General features: G+C 42.7%; 1 protein-coding gene across 9 annotated transcripts in view; it reads left to right on the top strand.

The window, feature by feature from the left end:
• Positions 1–20,417, top strand: part of PCDH15 (protocadherin related 15) — an 855,028-nt gene that overhangs the window by 385,074 nt on the left and 449,537 nt on the right. The window contains exon 1 of one of the 9 annotated variants that reach the window (XM_054071955.1): positions 16,903–17,040. The exons of 7 other annotated variants lie outside the window; for them this stretch is intronic. The gene's annotated coding sequence lies outside the window, so the exon portion shown is untranslated. Of the gene's footprint in view, positions 1–16,902; positions 17,056–20,417 lie in introns of those variants that run through there. One more of the 9 variants, XM_054071956.1, reaches the window with a different exon arrangement.

Here is a 20,417-nt window from a genome sequence, read left to right as displayed (position 1 = left end):
CAAAGCAGCATGGCCAGCAGGGAGGGAGGGGATTCTGCCCCTCTAATCTGCTCTCATGAGACCCTATCTAGTTTATTGTGTTCACTTCTGGAATCCCCAACATAAGAAGGGTATGAGACTGTTGGAACAGATCCAGAGGAGGCCACAAAGATGATCAGAGGGCTGGAGCACCTCCCATACAAGAACAGGCTGAGAGAGTTGTGTTGTTCAGCCTGGAGAGCAGAAGGCTCTGAGCAGACCTTAGAGTGACATTCCAGAACCTGAAGGGGCTACAAGAAAGCTGAGGAGGGACTTTTTACCAAGGCTTGTAGTGACAGGGCAAGGGGGAGTGGCTTTACATTGGAGGGGGAAAGATTTAGATTAGACATTAGGAGGTAACTTTTCACCATGAGGGTGGTGAGGCACTGGAACAGGTTGCCCAAGGAAGCTGTGGCTCCTCATCCCTGGGAGTGTTCCAGGCCAGGTTGGATGGGTCTTGAGCAGCCCAATCTGGTGGAAGGTGCCTCTAGCCATGGCAGGGGGGTTGGAACTGCTTGATCTTTATTTAAGGTCCCTTCCAACCCGAGTCATTCTATGATTCTATGATGTTCTGAACATGCTAACTATCAGAGATGACAAAATCTGAAAGGAATGTTCTGTGGCTAGAAGGAGGGAATGGATGGTTGCTAGAAGCACAACAGTTCCTCAGAAAGCTGAGCCTCTGTCGAAGCAAAAAAACTACAAAAGATCACAGAATCACAGAATCACAGAATCACAAGGTTGGAAAGGACCCATTGGATCATCAAGTCCAACCGTTCCTAACACTCCCTAAACCATGTCCCTAAGTACTTCATCCACCCGTTCCTTAAACACCTCCAGGGAAGGCGACTCGACCCCCTCCCTGGGCAGCTGTTCCAGTACCCAATGACTCTTACTGTGAAAAATTTTTTTCTGATATCCAACCTGAACCTCCCCTGACGGAGCTTCAGGCCATTCCCTCTAGTCCTGTACCCTGTCACCTGGGAGAAGAGCCCAGCTCCCTCCTCTCCACAACCTCCTTTCAGGTAGTTGTAGAGAGTAATAAGGTCTCCCCTCAGCCTCCTCTTCTCCAGGCTAAACAACCCCAGCTCTCTCAGCCGCTCCTCGTAAGACTTGTTCTCCAGCCCCTTCACCAGCTTTGTTGCTCTTCTCTGGACACGCTCCAGAGCCTCAACATCCTTCTTGTGGTGAGGGGCCCAGAACTGAACACAGTACTCGAGGTGCGGTCTCACCAGTGCCGAGTACAGAGGGAAAAAAAAAAAGATGAATACCTGGTAGATTAAATGGTAAAGTGTGCCAAGAAAAAAAATTGGAAGAACAATTTGAAAAAGGCATGATCACTTATAAATTCTTTAGTAGGCACGCCAGGTGGAAAAAGCTGCCCACAGAGCTTGTAAGATGAGTAATAGATGCATAAAAGGAATAATCAGAGGAAATAACCCCAGAATAGGAAACTGGAATGAATATTTTGCATCTGTATCATTATGGAGAAGTTTGAGCAGGTTGCCAAGCTTGTTCTGTTTAAGGTGAGTCCTTCCTTGCAACCATATTGCAGTTCTTGGAGCTGCTCTCGAGTCTGTGGACAAAGAAACGTGACTGATTTTCAAAAAGCATTGCGTGTCCTTCCAAAGTCGAGGCTCCAAAAGAAAGTGAATAAACAGCAAGGTCTTCACATCAGTAAATGGTGGATAAACGACAGGAATTCAGCAGCTATTACCTTCTGGAAAATCAGCTTTGTCTCCTTGTCTAAGTTCACGTTGGAAGTGCAGCTGAGAAGAACAGCCAAACACTGTAGTTAGCCGATTTTCACCTTCAAACTACCTTCTAGCTGAGTCACTCGTGCTTTGCTTCCTAGGGAATGCTGTTTCTGGATTCTCCCTCCTTCTTTGGGTTTGCTACTTAGCAATAGGTTGCCTGCAAGCTGTTTGTAAATCCAGAAGTGCTGGGTATTTTTACTGCACATGAATATGTTAATAGTCTAGCACCAGGCAACCTGCTTGCTAATTGCTCTTATTATGACTCTGCCACTGTTGATTTTCAAATACTTACTGCAAAATGTAGGAAAAAAGAAATGTGTGAACTGCTGCGTGGCTGGGAAAAAAAATGTGGAACTTTTTATTTACTTAGACTGTAGCATTTGCTTCAGGATACGTGGTTGGGAAGTGTTTTAGAAACCGGAGCAATAGGCAGCACAAAATTAATACACAGCTTATGTTTTGAAAATATTGTGAGGATTTGGGGGATTTTTGGGTTTTTTTTCAATTAAGTTACACTTTACAGTAACTTGCATAGTTTTTGTATGTACTCGTGTGCAAAGACAAATGGATCTCTTTACCCCACCCTTAAATTGTGTGTGACATTTGTCATCTCTAGCATAAAACAGCGTAAGCATGAAAGCCAGCATCAAGAGTCAGCCTTTTTCATGCATACCATAAATCACAATAAACGCATTTTATCATAATAAATGTATTACTTAGCATTCGACTCCACATCTTCCATTGCAGTAGGAATGGTAATATTTTGACCTAGAGGTCTGAAGGCATTAGACTGCCTTGATTGTTAGCCTTACCTGTTAGCTCCTGATGGAGTACTGTGCGCCTCCTGTTCCGTGTACCTCAAAGCACAATGCCAATTATTCTCCCTGGCAAGCTGTCACCTGGCAGGGTGACGTTACTTGTACAATTTTCCCTCAAGTATATGAAACTAAATGAAGCACAACAAACAAGGAAGGACGTGTTGTATTTACAATTATTAGTTTAGGTGTTCCCGTATGAAAATAAGTTTTGGGGGAAGCGTACTGTAGGTACTACATATTTAAATTGGCCAAAGAAAGTCAATTTGTTGTATATTACCTTGGGTTCCTTGTGTTGCCTAATTTCAAGTTTGCTTTCTGTATTTTCTTTCTCCTGCTTTCTGGCTTACAGCTGTTCCTGGTCACCTCTTTGGTTTTGCAAGTGGCTAAAAATGCACGTTAGAAGCAATAATGATTTAACCCCTGGCAGCAGACATTGTCTCTCCAAACAACTAAAATGATTCCTGGGAATTTTCTGGCTTTACTCAGTTCACTACAAAAGCTCAGTCGTCTTTTATGACCAGTATGTGATCATGTGCCATGTGAACCTCCAAATAGATTTGCATTTATCAATCTCTGCGAATGCCTTTAGGAAATGCTCTAACATTTGCCGTTTTAAGGTAGCTGGTGGTGTTTGCGTGGAAGGGTCTGGAAGCAACTTGGTTTACAAAGAGTGCAGTCGTCTTCTCATATGCAGGTTAGCATTAGGTTCTCATTTGGATGCTGTGGACTGCAGCAGCATGCCAGGCTACTGCACAGACGTCTCATAGTCCTCAGGGCTGCTCTGAATTTCCCAGGTGATTGCCAAAGATCATTTTCTCCCACCCACTTAATTGCAGTGAGTTTTATTTTCACCATTGAAAAACAGGGATGATACGTGTTTCGGTCTCAGTGGAATGGTATTAACTTTTTTAAAACCATGGTTTTAAAACCATGATGTGGAAGTCATTTGTAAGATAAAACATAGATAATGTCACTGTTTCGTTAGTAGAAATCCAACCGTTATCTTAAGTAATGTATGCTAGAACTTCACAAACGGTGGCAGCTATTTGTTAGCATAGAGGTTTGCAAGAGCCTCCGGTCTTAATGGTCATAAATTGAAACAGAGAAGATCCAATTGGGTTTAAGGAGAAAGAACTCCACTCAGTTCAGCCTGAGGACTGTTAGGCACCGTGTCCACCCCTGGAAGCTTTGAGGCTTGCTTGGAGGGGGGTCTGGCTCCTGGACTGGATGAGTCCCTGCGCTGAGCAGGAACTTTGGGCTAGAGACTCCTGAGGTCCCTGAAAGGTGGCTGAGGGGCTGTGGCAGAAAGGAGTGGGAGGGAGAACATATTAGACACACTCTGCAACTAATTGATGATATTTTTGTTTGCTGATAACAAGAATTACTCTTTCTCTGAGCAGTAAGTTTCTTTGCGTTATCTACTGTTGCAGCAAGCTTTGTTGTGGAAGTTACACGCTGGCTTTTCTTACCTTTAGTGTTTACTCTCCAATATACTAAAAAAAAGAAGAAAATAAAAAATGAAAAGCTTTTATTTTTCTTCTTTTTTTTTTTTTTTTTCTCAAGGGCTGAAAATGCAACTGGTGCCGTCCCAGCGAGCTTGAGAAGGAGGAAAAAGCAGGAATTAATAAAATGCTCTTTTAGTACTTTTCTTTTCATCCCAGCATACAGGGTTTCAACTTCCTACCTCTTCTGGATTGTGAAAAAAGGAGAAAACTGCTAGTAGTGAATGTTGATATTAAAGATAGCGTAGAAGTAGGAGTTCTTTTCATTGTACGGAAGCATAAACCAGAAAGTTAAGTGTAGGAGAGTTCCCCCAGAACAGTCCCTGTTGAAAGCTCCCCAACGCCTGCACTAAGCATGTAGTGCAAATGAAGACATTGGATGTTCAGATTTTCTTTGCTGGAGAACCACTGAGCCTGAAGAACGTCCTCCAGAAGTGAGGAAATGTTAGTATTTATACGGCATTTTTCTGGGAAGGGAGCTTGGACAGTTGTCTGCCTGGGAGTGTGGCTGCGCTCTACAGGAGGTTTTCTTTCTCCCCTCCTCCCCTATTTGTTTCTTTTAGTTGTTCTTTAAACCTGCCTTTCTAGACGCCTCTCGTGCTTCAGCTCGACATCAGCACACAGCAGCATGTTTGATTAGAGGTCTGCTTTGGGGTGAGTCGCACTGTGGAAGGAGGGTTGATACGGAGGTGGGTGCTGATCTTCTGGGGTGGCTTGGTGCTTTCTGGGTGAATCTCAAGACTGTGTTGCCTTGAAATGACACAAGTGGATTAGAGAAACATAACAGAGGACTATTTTTTTTCTGGTGGTTCATTGAGATAATCAAGTAAAAGTTTATTTGCCTTAAGTGGGAAGGGCTACAGAAATGGTATTTTGCAATATTTCTTAAATCATGGAAGCAGTTCTTCCACAAACTGAAAGTGATTTATTAATTTTCTTGCCACAGTATGGAAAGTTTATTTTTTTTTCCCAGATATCAGAGAGAAAAGTTCTTTGCAACAGAGTGGATAGATGGAAACTTCCTTAGAAGAGCGCTCTATCTGCCATTGAGAGACATGTATGAACCAAACCTATTTTTGTAGTTTGTCTTGTATTGTTCCAAGTTTAATTATTTTGAATTATTTTTAAAGCAACTTCAGCTACAAAAATACCCTCAACACTAGTGACACAGAAAAATGCTATTAAATATCCAAGGCAATTGAATCAATTTACCTACCATGCGTGCTGTGGTACGTTTAACAATTATGAGTAAACATGTTTACTGATGAATGTAGTGAGTTACTATTACTGAAAGCCATACAGCAACAAGGACTAATTTTTTATTAAAAAGGTAGAAACAAGTTTAGTCTGGAGAAGATGAGGCTGAGTCGAGACCTTGTCACCCTTCACAACTACGTGAAAGGAGGTTGTAGCAAGGTGGGTGTTGGTCTCTTCTGCCAAGTAACAAGTGATAGGATGAGCGGAAATGGCCTCAAGGTGCACCAGAGGAGGGTTAGATTAGCTACTAGGAAAAATTCTTTACTGAACGTGGTGAAATGAACAGGCTGCACAGAGAAGCGGTGGAATCACCATGCCTGGAGGAGTTAAAAAATCCATGTACCGTGGCACTTTGGAACATGGATTAGGAGGCTTGGTGGTCTTGGGCTTATGGCTAGTCTTGATCTAAGAGGTCTTTTCCAACCTTAATGATTCTAAGTGTCTTGTATCGTAAGTATATTTGTAGTTCGTTGTAGACAACAATAAACCCTTAGCATTTAAAGCATGAAAAACACCCATGAATGTGTGTAAAGCGCAGCATCAGGAAGGGAGCGTAGAGAACAAATATGACACAAAAGTTTTAGGACATATGTGTTTGTATTGCTGCCTATATGAAAATGAGAAAAATTTAGATGATGTGGATAAAGTAGGGGATTTATATTTGTTCTTACATAAATCCTCCTTTTTTAGGAGTACAGTGGCTACTTTAGAAGTTATTTCTTGGAGAGCAGTAGCAATCCTTCCCCTTCCTTAGCTTTCAGTAACATAAAAGACATTGAAAACTCTGAGACAGTAAGAAATAGCCAGCCCTATTCCAGATTCTGTTTTTAATTAGTGTTTTACCAAGAGATAGCTAGGCAAAATTTGTTGATTTTATAATTCAGTATAAACTGTAAGCACTATGTATTAATATATCCAAAGAAAAAATGTTTTTCTGCCAAGAATAAATTATTTGTATATGAAAATAATGCCCCTATTTCGAGACTGAAGGTTTGCTTGTGGAAAAGTTTCTTATGCTCTCATTTTCCTTTATTTTGTGAGGCAAATATAAAAGTAGGGGTTTAGCAACTTACTGTGAATGAATGCAGGAAAAGTAAAACTACGTTAACATTACACCAAAATGCTGCAGGGTTTATTTCTCTCTCTAGATCTTTTTTTTTAACACGCATTCCTACATATGTCGAAATTCTTTGTGAATTTAGCCATGAACCGCTCTTTCTCTAAATTAATCAGGCTGCATAATGACTATGAGAGTAAAATCAAGGTGAAATCACAATCTGTCCTGTACTTGAAGTACATGTAATTCATTTAACTAACCAACGCAGTCTGAACTTTAAGCATGTAATCCATTTACGTATGTCTCAATTACCCTGTTCTAGTTAATTGTCAAGTTATCCAGTTAGCCAAGCAATCACATATGTTACCATTTTTCACAGTCATCAAATATTTCAGCCCAAATGTTTGACCTAAAATCTTATTTTCACTAATTACTAAGAGAAGAAAAGAAAACCCACAACCCCTTTTTCTTGCATATTTACAACAAAAAAAATACAGACATAAGGAAATCAATGTTCTTCAGAAACGGAAGGAGATTTTCTTAGTTCCTGAGCACTCGCGGCATCGATCGTGCTGATGTTGCCTTTCTGCTGCAGGACCAGTCAAGGTCTGCTCCCTGCCACTGGCTTCTCTACTTAGAATCACAGATCATAGAATAGTTTGGGTTGGAAGGGACCTCAAAGATCATCCAGTTCCAACCGCCCTTGTGTTCGATAAAGGCATGAATCCCCTTGTGCGCCCCAAGCCCAACCGCACGGTGCTAGCACCGCTCTGCCTGCCAGCAGCCTTTGGGTTGCCTCTGTCCTGCCAGAACCGAGGGCTGTGAAACTCCCAACAGCGCAGGGAAATGCGAGTTTAGCCCGCAGGAAGAGGAGAGCGTTATTTGCGTCGTGGGAAGGTTATGAACAACAAGAACGCGCTGAGGTTGGGTGTGCATTTGTAAGCTGGTGCAAAAAAACTCTACAGTAGCAAAGCCCAGGTGACTTCCCCAAAGTCCCAGATAGAGTTACAGGAGTTACCATTTCGTTTTCGAAGTGGAAAGTTCAAATAATCAAACTTTTTTTTTTTTCCTAAAATGAATCATAGAATCAGCGAATGATTTGAGTTGGAAGGGACCTTAGGGATCACCTAATTCCACCACCCCCTGCCATTTCTTGTTCATTTAAGATTCTTCCCCGGTGAAGGCATTGAAATGAAGGAATCACTGTAGCCACAGCTGTAGGGATTTTTTTTTTAACATATGCTGATTGTCTTGGATGTGTCTCATTGGGCTGTAAGAAAGGCTGGGGAATTAAAGGCTCTGTTTTTTGTTTTCTGCAGACAGGTACTAAGAGCTAATAATAGCTGTTAAAGTATCCTCTTCCTTCTCTTTCATTAAAAGAAGATTGAGGCCAGGCTTAGATCAGTTAACATTAGACATTAGCAAATGAGCTGGTGCAGAAGGTCCATGTAAAAGGGTTTGTGGCTGGGATGTCCTGCAGCGATTTCAGGATCCTATTGTGCAAAGGAAAAATACCCTAAAACGCAGAGGAAGTTTCTTCAATGCGAATTACAACGTACATGGGTTTTTTTTTTTTTTTCAGCATGTTTTAGAATCAGTGCTGAAGCTTCTGAAGTCTTATGTATTGAACATAAAAGCAAAGGAAGGAATCTGCCCAGCTAGTGTTTGTAATCCCTGAGCATGTGGGGGATAGTATTGCTTGCTGGTTTGTGTATAAAAAGAAGTGAGGAAAATTAACTTTAAATTCTGCAGTTCCCTTCCAGCTGCTGAATCAGCTCTGCTGATCCTTATCAACTGACCCCCAAAGACACCGAGTAGTGAATATCCCCTTTTTTTTCTTAAACACTGCTCAGGTTTAAGGAAAGCAGGTGTTATTTTTGTGCTAAGTGACTAAAGAAACGCATGCTGTGAGCTGTGAGCATCTCCTTTGGAGGTGTTGTCAATTGTAAGAGTCCCTAAGGTTGCATGGGGTGATGGGTGATGGTTGTGCGAGCTGCCGGGTCTGCTCCGGGGTGCTGCAAGGGCTCCGAAGGGCTGCACCAAGAGCCAGGGCTGGTGCACAGGGTGCTGCCATGGAGGGGAAGGTCAGAAGAAATGGGGCCACCTGTTGCAGAGTTGGGTTTTGGCCAGAGAGGCGAAGAGAAAGAAAAAGGCAGTGTGATTGGGGTTTCTGAAAGGAGAAGTGGCTGTGGGGCTTTTTTTTTTTTTTTTTCTTTTTTGGCTCTGTGTACACGGACTTCTACATAGATGGCATAGAATAGTTTGGGTTGGAAGGGAGCTTGAAGATCATCAAGTTCTAACGCCCCAGGTGTGGGCAGAGACACCTCCGACTGGATCAGGTTGCTCAAAGCCTCATCCAACCTGGCCTTGAACACCCCCAGGGATGGGGCAGCCACAGTGTCTCTGGGCAGCCTCTCCCAGAGCCCTCCACCACCCTCACAGTAAAAAAATTCTTTCTAATATCTGACCTAAATCCACCCTCTTTCAGCTCAAAACCATCACCCTTCATCCTATTGCTGCACTCCGTGATAAAGAGCCCCTGCCTAGCTTTCCTACAGGCCTCCTTTAGATACTGTAAGGCTGCTATAGAGGCTCTCCCTGGAGCCTTCTCTTCTCTAGGATAAACAAGTTCAACTCTCTCAGCCTGTCATCATACGGGAGGTGCTCCAGCTCCCAGACCATTTTCGTGGCCCTCCTCTGGAGTGGCTGTAACAGATCTATGTGCTGAGGACTCCAGACCTGAACACAGGACTCCAGGTGAGGTCTCATAAGAGCAGAGTAGAGGGGTAGGATCCCCTCCCTCGCCCTGCTGGTCACGCTCTTTGGATGCAGCCCAGGACACGGTTGGCTTTCTGGGCTGCGAGCACACATTGCTGGCTCGTGTTAAGTTTCTCATCAACCAGCACCCCAGAGTCCTTCTCTTCAGGGCTGCTCTCAATCATTCATCACCCAGCCTGCATTTGTGCTTGGGATTGCCCCGACCCCGGTGCAGAGCAGAAGTCCTGGCTGCCCCACCCCTGGATGTGTTCAAGGCCAGGTTGGATGACACTCTGAGGAACCTGACTGAGGGGAAGGTGTCCCTGCCCACAGCAGGGGTTTTGAAAATGGGTGATGGAAGGACCAGCTGAAAGTCTGCAGAAACAAGGGTCTCTTCCAACCCAACCCATTCTATGACATGATTATCTTATTGCCTCTTGGGAGGTAAAGCTACATGGGTTCTGAAATAGAGACAATCCATGGGACATTTTCAGCAACAGATAGTAATTTTCTCTAGGCCGTATGGATTTCCTCAAAAGAGTCAGCATTTAGTGGCTGTAGGGAAATGAAATTCCCAAGACAAAAAGGATTCTTAGCAAACCTTCAGCAGCCAGAGCCGTTTTGGTCCTTTCTCAAGTCTTCCAGAGAGTCATCAGGGTGCCATTCTCTTGGAGAGGCACTATCTTATCAAGGCTATCTTTTTGTTTCCTGTCCTGAAGCATATTTCTTTCTTATGTTGTATTTAATCCCAGAATAGAGATTTCATTGTTACTCGATGGATGTTGCTGTCATTGTCTCCTGAAAAGCACCTGCCTCCAAGTTCTTGTCTGTGCCAGCTTGTATGATTACATATAACTATACCCGAGGGCTCATCCCAAGGCAAGACAGTGATTCATTCTTTCCTCTTATAAATAGCACCCAGAAAGCTGAATAGAGGAAGTAAACAATGAACATAAGTGGTACAAAATGCTCTATTTTTTCACAAGTTAATTTTAGAGTAAAATCAAAATTTGTTCATGGTTTAAAAAGATCTCCATCCTCATTATTAGTGGTGTTGTTATTGCCATGAGTATTTTTAGGCAGTGCGTTACATTTACAAATGTTATTTTTGACCAAATTGAGAGCTATGGTTTGAAAGTTAATGGTAATGAGGGGATTGTTTCAAGATGGCTACATGGGGATGCTGCATTCTTCTGCAAACACAAAGGATTCTTAGGGTGTTCGGTTGGGGTGTTAGTTTTATTATCTTTTGAAGGGGATAACACCGGGCAGTGGGGAAGGTGTCAAGTTATTTGCACATCAGATTTGAAACAATTTCTTTTGCATATTAGAACCTAAAAAAGAGTACGTACGGACAGGCGCTGGCAGAAAAAGGGAAACCCTTGTTTCTGCAGACTTTCAGCTGGTCCTTAAACAAAGCAGAGGACTCAGTGTGATAATCTTGGTGGGGTCTGAGGAGAGACACACGTGTACACACAGCCCCCCAGGCTCACGCTTACCTCTTTTCCAGCGACGGTAAGCTTTTTGTGTCCTGTTCTTTATCTCGTTTTACTTTACCAGAGACCTTTCCTGTCTGTTTTCAACACTGATACTTTATGTTGTGAAGTCTGAAGTTTTTGAATCCTCCCAAAGAGAGCTTATTATTCTCCAGGGAAAAAAGTCAACTTTCATCCTTCACTGTGACTATCTTTGATTTGTGAGAGTGAGTGGTCCATAAAACAGCACTGTGGAAGGAAATTTGATGGGTTCCAGGTAATGAACAGCAAAGCTAGGAGCAAGTTAAATGGCAATAGGTGATATACATCATGCAGTCGGAACAGCCAGAGTTTTTGGTGGAGCCAGGAAGGCAGCAGAGCATCCCTGGCCAAGGTTGATTGCTCTTTCAAGGGAAAGAAAACACTTCTTTGTCTTAAGCTGAATAAAAGTTAGCTGTCTGTAATGACCAAAGCTGTTGCAGAGGTACTTATCTGTAGGTGGGAGAAGGGTGTTCTCTATTTAAAGTGTATTTGTGGGTGCCACTATGGCAAAGGTAATTCCTAGGGGGAAGGGGACAGGAGGAAAAACCCTCTTTGTCATATCATATTCTAGAATGGGAATGCAGCACTTCAGAGGAAAAAAAGGTTGTCATAATCAAGTTTAACAACTTAAAATAACACATGACGTAATGTAAGTTCTGCCATAGTCAAAATTATGTGTAGATCTTCGTTGAAGTGTTCTACTTCAGTGCTTATCATCCTGAAAATTCATTTTGTGAACATTATCGCTACTCATTTTAGCCTAAAAGTGAATTTGGTTGGAGAGGCTGCTACATATTTTTTTTCTGAATCATCAGAATAGTTTATCTCCCCAGCATAAATAAATGTCCCCAGGCAAAACCAGCCGAGCTCTTGCGTGTTGGTTTGCAAAGAGAAGGCTTGTATATATCACTTGTTATTGTGAGACTTCTTTTGTTGTTTTTAAAGAGATGAAAATATTTCTTCTTCTCCCTTCCAAAATCCGTGTGGATATTTAGAAATGAGGACTTCTGTCATGAATGGATCTATAGTCGTAATTCTTTTATATAATCATGACTTCTTATTTGTATAAAGTTATACTTGGTAGGATCTTCACATGCCAATATCATTCTGATTTAAAATGAATAAAATTTAGTTCCACTGAATGTAAATGTTGGATATCCAACTTGTATAAATCATAAAATGAAGTGCTGTTCTCCCTTGAAAATAATTATTAGGCATAGATCACAGAATGATCTCAGATGAGAAAATTCCCTTGGATGCTAGTGCTTCTACTTGACAATTATATGTACCTCTATGATTCAAAAAGGTAGCTGTGACACTTTAGTCGAAAGAGTGCGAGGAAGAAATGGGCTGTAAGGCTTTGACTTCATGTCAAAATTATGTTTGCTTCTGAATGTATAACAATAGAGTATTTATTTCCTGATAATTATAATTCAGTACAATGCAAACAAAAATCTCAATTTTTCTTCATTAATGAGCTACTGTCTCATTACGTGAAGACTGGTAACAATCTGATATTTCAGATCAGTTATAATTATCAGCAAGAATGCAAAATAGTTCGTGTTCCACATTTTGAGTTTATTGGGTATGATTTGTCATTATTCTTAATCTGCTGTCAAACACAACATGTAATAGATGAGCAAAGCAGCAGAGAAACTTGCAGGATCCTCTGTATTCTTGTGTAGCTGAGCTGGTTTTATTATTCAGTGTTTGCTGTTGACCTGCTAATGTCCTGGCTGTAATAGATACAACCGAGGTGAGCAAGTACTTCATTTAGATAAATTCCTTTGTTTTGAACTGCATGTCGAGGGCATTAGAATGATTTACCACCGTGCTCTGGGCTAACTCCATTCCACGACTGTTATTGGGTTTGCCTGGGGCAGATACTCAGATACTTAGGAACTAAAATCCCTGATTTCTGCAGGAGCACTGCTTTCAGCCTTGAATCACCTTGTGCTCGGGGCATGGCCTATGCATGAGTTAATCCTCCTCCTGTTCATTTTTTTCATTTGGAGAGAAAGGAGGTGGGACAGGAGACATTCCAAATCAGTGGCACCCTTGAACCTGGCAGCCAACACCAAGCGTGGGTTGTTTTTGTGCTGTTTAAGTAGCAAGATGGGATCTTGGGCAGCGAAAGCTTGGACACCACAAAGGAGTAAAGGATATACTTTCACTACAGGGTTGTTTTTACTTTTATCTTTCTTATTTTTATTTTTTTTTCAGGATGTTTTTCAACACATGGTTGAAAATGGTCTTCCCAAGCGTTCTGCTGCTGTTAGCAGGTAGCTAGTGGTGAAGATGGGGAGACAGGGCAGAGATCAGTCAGAGCTTGGCAGTCCCTCTGGTTTCTTACCGAACGAACTGTTTCAGTTTCTGGGAGCTGTAGAGCAGCCACCTAGTAACGACTTTATGTGCTCATAGAGCATTGCCCTGAAGTCCATTTTTGGACAGACTGTTTTCACTAAGGAACTGGTGGGGTCAGCACAGAGGAAATAAAGTCAGGAGCTGGCAAGGAAAGAGGAAGAGAGGTGCATTATTGAAACTTGGAACTGATCAAAGAATTGGTGCAGGTATACAGAGAATGGAGAACGAAGAGTTAACAAGAAGGGAAAGTACCAGAAGAGTTCTAAAGAAAGGAGTTATGGTGACTAGAGTTAAATCCAGTTGGCGCCCCATCACAAGTGGTGTTCCCCAGGGCTCAGTATTGGAGCCAGTTCTGTTTAGTAGCTTTATCGTAGATCTGGACCAGGACTTCAAATGCACCCTCAATAAGTTTGCAGATGACACCAAATCTGGTGGGAGTGTTGATCTGCTGGAGGGAAGGAAGGCTGCGCACAGGGATCTGGACAGGCTGGATCAATGGGCTGAGGCCAATTGTATGAGATTCAGCAAGGCTCAGTGCTGGCTCCTGCACATGGGACCATAACAACCTCAGGCAGTGCTCCAGGCTTGGGGAAGAGTGGCTGGAAAGCTGACGGGCAGAAAAGGACCTGGAGATGCTGGTCAACAGCCAGCTGAACATGAGCCAGCAGTGGGCAAGAAGGCCAACAGCATCTCGGCTTGTATCAGAAATGGTGTGGCCAGCAGGACCAGGGAAGTGATTGTTCCCCTGCACTAGGTGTTGGGAAGCCTCCGCCTCAAATCCTCTGTTCAGTTCTGGGCCCCTCAGCACAAGAAGGACGTTGAGGGGCTGGAGCACATCCAGAGAAGAGCAATGAAAGAGGTGAAGGGGCTGGAGAACAAGTCTCTTGAGAGGCAGCTGAGGGAACCTGGGCTGTGCAGTGTGGGGAAGAGGAGCCTGAGGGGGAGATTTTATCACTCTCTGCGGCAACCTAAAAGGAGGCCTTAGTGAGGCAAGTATTGATCTCTTCTCCTAGGAAACAAGTGATAGGAAAAGACAAAATGGTGTCAAGTTCTTCCAGGGGAGCTTTAGACTGGATATGAGGAAATATTGCTTTGCCAACAGGGTTATCTAGAACTGGCAGAGGCTGCCCAGGGAAGTGATGGAGTCACCATCCCTGGACGTATATAAAAAATGGGTAGATGTGTTTCTTAGGGACGTGGGTTAGTTGTGGAGTTGGCAGTGCTGGATTAAGGGGTTGGACTCAAAGATCTTAAAGGTCTTTTCCAACGTAAACTATTCTGTGATTCTATGAGGAGACAATGGGGATAAAAAAGGATTAAGCTTAGAGCAAGGGAGCTATTTCAATTAAGACAAATCACTTGAGCATAAGTAGCCTCTGGAAGAGAGAGAGAAGAGGCATTGTAGTGATCTGGAACATGTTTTGAATTGTGTTTTCATGGTAAACTAAAAATCTAACTAAAAGAATTATATTACAAAACTGTGTTCTTCCTCTGTCTACTTGTGTTTGGCAATTATAGTGGGAGAGTGAGGGAGAGATTTGCAAAGGACAGTGTAGTGGTTCTTCAAATAAACTTGTAGAAGTGGATTCATAGACACTGACAGGAGAGAAAACAATAATAAGGGCAAATGGATGATGAAAATCAGCAGTGCTGGTAAAGCATCGGCATGTGTTCCTTCCTTTCTGTTGTTGTCTCATCTAGGAGGGCCCATCAAGGACACTTCTAAACGTCATTCTCCTTTAGCACAACCTTTGTAACAGTTGCAGATACTGGGGTTTCAGTCAGAAAACCACCAAAGTATAGGGACAAACCTGGTTTCTCTTCTTCCTTTGCCAGGCTCGGCACATACCTGGAGGTGGCAACATTTTCTTAACTGTGGAAGTGGTTGTTCCTAACAGTTGTTTGATTTGGTCAAACACAGGTGGTGGTTTCTGCTGTGCTTTACTCTGGAGGAGTTGCATGCAGCTCTGGAACACTTGTGCGCAAAATTAGAAATGAGGTGGAAAGCAACACATGGAAAGGGAATAAGGGGGTTATCTGCAAAAGCTTTTAAACTAGAATGTTAATCGTGTTGGTCTTTTCTGTATAAATCTTAATACAAATCTCAGGTCCATTTGAAATATTTTATCTGACTTCCTGTGAGACCTGAATCAACATAAAAATGAATTTTGGGAATACTTAAAGGTATTCTTAATCCACTTTTGTTCTTTTCAGTGTACTTTAAATATGTTTCCATTAGCTTTCACAATATGCACGATGTTCCTGTTTCCAAGAGCTGCTTGACCCTCGCTCAAAGTCTATCACATAATAATGCATTAACATAGAAATTATTCTAAGAGGTGAAGTCGCAGGCATTGAGTGGTTACAATCTTCCTTCCTTGACTGGATACGAAACGTGAAGAAAAATATTTCATATAGACATTGTACATTTTTTTCTACTGCACGATATATATCTAAACAATCAAGAATTTTCAACAGTAAATAAATACAAGCTATGCAGAGCATTTTAAGAAGCAAATACTGCCAACTTGGAAATTCAGTGCTCTGTGATTTGCCGTGGGCGCTGTGGAGGAGCCGTAATGCCTGCATCCTTTCTGCTTGCCTTACCTCAAGTCAATCCACTCCAGCCACATGCACAGTAAGCTCATTGGCACTCAAAAGGTAATTATTTGCTCCCTGCTCGCTTACTGTATGTGCCCCAGTGTCATAAAAACTGGCAGTGCTGTCATTGTGTTGGACTGATGGCATAGTCTCTTGTCTTTTTCTTTTTAATCCTCAAGAGTCTAATATTAGGAGAGACTCAGAACTGTAGAACTGTGAACTTCTGGTTGTATTTTAAGACCCTCATCCTAAATATCCATTCTTACTCAGAGAAAAGAAAGTAAATCAAAGTACTGTGATCCAAAGTGGAACCAAAAGAGCAGCCTCAGTCTCATGCCAGTTTGTGCTTTTTAGAAAGGCTGATAAAAGTCCATTGAAACTCGCCCTTTATCCAGAATTTGGAAAAAGAGGATTTGGAGCAGGGTGAGTAATTCTCTCCTGCCGGTTCACTGGCAGGTGTGTTTGAAAGGCGGTTTGGGTCTGTGTATTTGAGGTCGGTGTCTTTTTCTTGGAAGCTCTCAGTGATAATTTAAGACTTCTCTGTCTTCTGAGGGCGAAACAGACTGGGAGAAGGGGAAGAACTGAAGTAGGTAAAGAAGTGGAGATGATATGGACAAAATTTCCAAGTGAGAGGTCAGGCTTCTCTTTAAGAGAGTGGATCCTCCCCTGCCAAGTGATGCCCGGAGCCTGTGGGAGCAAGCCTTCATCTAGAGGCATTACGGAATCAGGAGGACAAATGCACTTCTGAATTTAGGAAGAAATCTTTTTGTGGTGAAGAAAAAAAGAATGATCTAGATTTTCTGCCTCTGGTGATTTTTCACAGCTTCAAAGCCTCCTATTTGGAGTAACAGTGCTCGGCAAGCCTTGGGGAGCAGAACACCAGAAAAGCAGAGGGGGAGGGATTTGTGGTTGTGGGTTTGTTGCTGACAGCAAGTAACCACGTGATTGTTGAGTTAATCAGGGTAAACATGCACGGTGTTCATAGGACTTGGTTTGCGAACTAATTCATGGTCAGAGATTGGTCTTAGTTCATCTCCTCTGGTATTTTTGGTGCAGGTAGTAATAATGAATGAGCGATTCTGATTTTGGTTGTTTTTTTTTTCCCCTAAAAAGACGAATAAGGGTGAAACAAAATGCTCTTCTCTGACAGTAGGGTTTAGGACCTGGGAGAGCGTAAGGATTTCCTTCTCTAATCTGTGGGAATTAGCCTTGAGTGACAAGGAGCTAATGTGCAGTTGACTTACCGGCCTCAGTTAACTTGCAGGTCTGTGGTATCTAGGACTACCGAAAGAAAGTGGTTATTGTTGGAAGTGGAATTCATATGAAGATCCAACCAGAAGGTCAATGCTGGAACAGAGATTGCCATTGTGTCCTGGGCAAAAATCAATGCAGGTTGGATAGCAAAAAGTACTTCTTTTTTCTTTTTCTTTTCTTTTTTCCTTAGTAAAGCTTCAGTACATCGTAATTACTGGTCAGGGCTATGTGTGTGGTGAACTGTGAAAGCAAGAATAATGTAAAACATCGTGTAGTAGTTTATTAGAAGTAAATTTACTGGGTGTTTTACTGTATAATTCCATACATATAATATGCTATCTTGTAGTGCTTTCAAGCTGCGTCTCAAAAGACAGCTTTTGCCTTTCAAAAAAATTTAGTTGGGAGTGATAAACAGTTAAAGAATAACCCTTTGAACAATAAACTTTCAGGAAGTAAAGCAGATAATCAACTATATGGATTGAGCGTGGCAGCTGGAAACCGAGCAAAGTCTGGGAGAAGGCACTAGAAAGAGAAACACATATACCAAAAACTCGTAATGCAATTTTTTGGGTTATTGCTAAAGCAATAAGGGAACCCTCCCAGACAGGGTTACAGCTTTTAAAAGATTGCTAGTTGAGAAGTCAGATCTCTCATAAGAACTAATGTTTAGACATAAAATCCCCCTTTCCTACAAAGGACATTTTATTTTGCATGATGCATTTCTCTGTCCTTTTATTGCTGAAGGGTAAGCAAATAATTTAAGTGTTTTTTCTTCATTTCCCCTGCTACCTACCATCAGCTCACCTGATGAGAAGGAAGCAGAATGCAAGCTCAAACGAGCTGAGTTCAAGTGGGATGGGAATGAAACAGTCTTTATCTGTAGCTCAGCCACTTTCATCCTCATTGCTGTGGTAGCAAGTGGAAGCCGGGCCATTTGTGTGAGGTTGCGAAAGTGTTGGCTTCGTGCTTTGGTGAACAGTTGTTCACAGAAGAAAACTTATTTTTCAAGCTGATAGTTTTTTGCCTGCTTGTTGACAGCAACTGAAGGGCATAGGTACCTGGACCACAGAGATGTTTCTAGGACAAGGCCATGGCATTTGGATGCTACTGTGGTTTTTCAGTGCTGCGTTACCAAGGAGAGCTCTTCAGACATGTCTCTCGCAGCCATTACTTTCAGACAGAGACAGAAGAGAGAGGATTAGAACTCCTGTTTATTGTCTGACTGTGACTTCAGTAGTTTGGCGCTGTCTGTGCTTGGATCTTGTTTGGCGTTCCAGACTTGGGTAGGCTTAAAATGGTCCAAAGGGATTCTTCCAAGCTTTGAGAACTGCTGAAGTCTGACACCACCAAGTAAAACGTATGCATTTATTAGGCACTTCTTAATATATATGTGTATATATATCTTTGTGCATGTTTCTATATTTGTATTTATATACATATGTATATGTATATTTGCTGTGTGTCCTACATTCCTCTGCCGCTTCAAATATTAAGCAAATTTTAACAACCCGTCTGCATCTTTAAGGGGTCATTGGATCCTAACTTGAATCCTGTGTGAGACAGGGAGGCTCACTGGGGCAGGCTGGCCCTAGAAGGGTGTAACTGTGCTAGGATGGCACCATGCCTGCATTTATACCTGGAGGAGCTGCAGTTGGCCTCAGCACCCCACCACGCTTCCTGGGCAGCCTGCTCAGCCCTGAGCCCTCTTTGCCAGGCTACGCTGTGCACTGTAAACATCACACCAGGTGCCACAACACTGTGACCCCAGAGAGGGTGAGCGCACTGGAGCATCATCCTGGCCATCAGGGCTGCTGGAAGGATAGCTTCGTGCCCACCCACTGGATTGCCGCTTTGGGGATAGACTGTTATCCTCTTTCTTCCAAGGGTTAAGCAGAGCTCACGTTTTCTGTTTAAAACATGCCAGCAGAAGGGGATTCTGTCCAGAGACTTTCTCTGCATTTTACATTAAACGCCTGATCACCAGGCTACAGAGGAGTTATCTACTAATCTGGCTTTGCAGCCCAGTAAAACCTGCTTTGCTGGCAGGGATTCAGCCGCAGAGGTGAGGAGCGTCTCTGCCAGAATTGTAAATATCCTGGTGCTTAGAGCAACTGCCTGCAAAACAGAAGTGGCATTTTCTTGTTTTCTTCTGGTCTGGAAGGACTTGAGTTTGGTTTCGTTTCTTAAGAGGCAGATGATGGGCACGTCCGTGCCTCCTCTGGCTGAGGTTTTAGAGAAAGCCGTAGCAGTGATTTTATGAAGGCCGTGGGCTTTAGGAGTTGAGCCTATACATCGGGGCCCTTAGTCATTGGATTTCAATTTGCTTAAGGTGGGAAATGCTGTGTTTCTCAGCGCCGGTGGGACTAAGACAGGTCTGTGTTTTCACAGAGGTGGAGCTCGAGACAGCTGAAGAATGTGAAGGTAAAAATGCAGCAGCAGCGGTGGTCTTCAGCAGTTCAGAGCCACTGTGTGAAGGAGAAGGATTTCAAGTCTACGATTTTGATTTATGCATTAAAAATTCCATGTATCTCCCTGAAATGCTGTTTCAGGCAGGACAGCCAGCCTGGACGTGTCCTTTGCCGTCGCCTGGGGTCTCTTCCCTTGCTGCCCCCCAGAGAGCCTTGCAGCTGTCAAGAACCAGGGTCTCATCCATACCAGGCAAACGGTGTACCCCGGTCTGTGCAAAGCCCCTGTGAATGTTCACAGAGTCCTTTTCCTCCTAGTTTTGTGCTAGCATTCTGAGCACCTGCTCCAAAAAGGTTCCTGACATGTCAAGCACAATTTCCTTGGCAGGACGCGGTGGGATCGTGCCCTAAATCTTGCCTTTGCTTTAAGAATTACAGGTTGCATAGTTCTTAGCTGTGCTGCACTTTAGATGAGAAGTTACTGTGCTGGTTCCATCTACTTAAACCTCCTGGTTCTTTAAATAGGTGTCCTTGGCCAGCTTTTCTCACTCCGTTAATCCTAGCACAGATGAACTGGCATGAATATAAATGTTTACGGCAGTCTTCACAGCTGCATATGGAATATATCTGATTGTTTGCATACAGTCAGTGCTGTGGGTTTGTAATTTGATGGTCTATAAAGAGGCTTAGATAATCTTTCTGAAAGGAGCAATGTAAATGCAGATATAATTACCCTTATACTTTTTTTGAAGGGGGGGAAACAGATATCTTTTAATAAAGCATTGGAGCTCAGAATAGCTATTTCCTGCAATTTTCATCCACATAATATTTATAGTGCTACGGAACAAATGAGCTGTAGAAAAAGGAGAAAAATTAATACTGTGAATGAACTTGCCTTGAGACGAATTTGCGATAAAATTATGAATTTAACAAACTTCAGTAAGCCAATTACTGCTCCTCCTGGATTTGTGAATATGAAAGCTCAATGGGATTTGATGTAATCCCTCCCTGTGAACAGATGGGCAGATTGCAGGGCTCTGCAGAACGTGTTCCAGCCTTCCCAGTTCCGTCCACGGTCAGCTGTGATCGTGGGTTTTTTACACCTTGCCT

Source organism: Cuculus canorus, chromosome 7, assembly GCF_017976375.1.
Source record: "Cuculus canorus isolate bCucCan1 chromosome 7, bCucCan1.pri, whole genome shotgun sequence".
NCBI classification, from domain to species: domain Eukaryota; kingdom Metazoa; phylum Chordata; class Aves; order Cuculiformes; family Cuculidae; genus Cuculus; species Cuculus canorus.
Note: the sequence above shows the minus strand (reverse complement) of the source record. Positions and strands in the feature narration are given on the sequence as shown.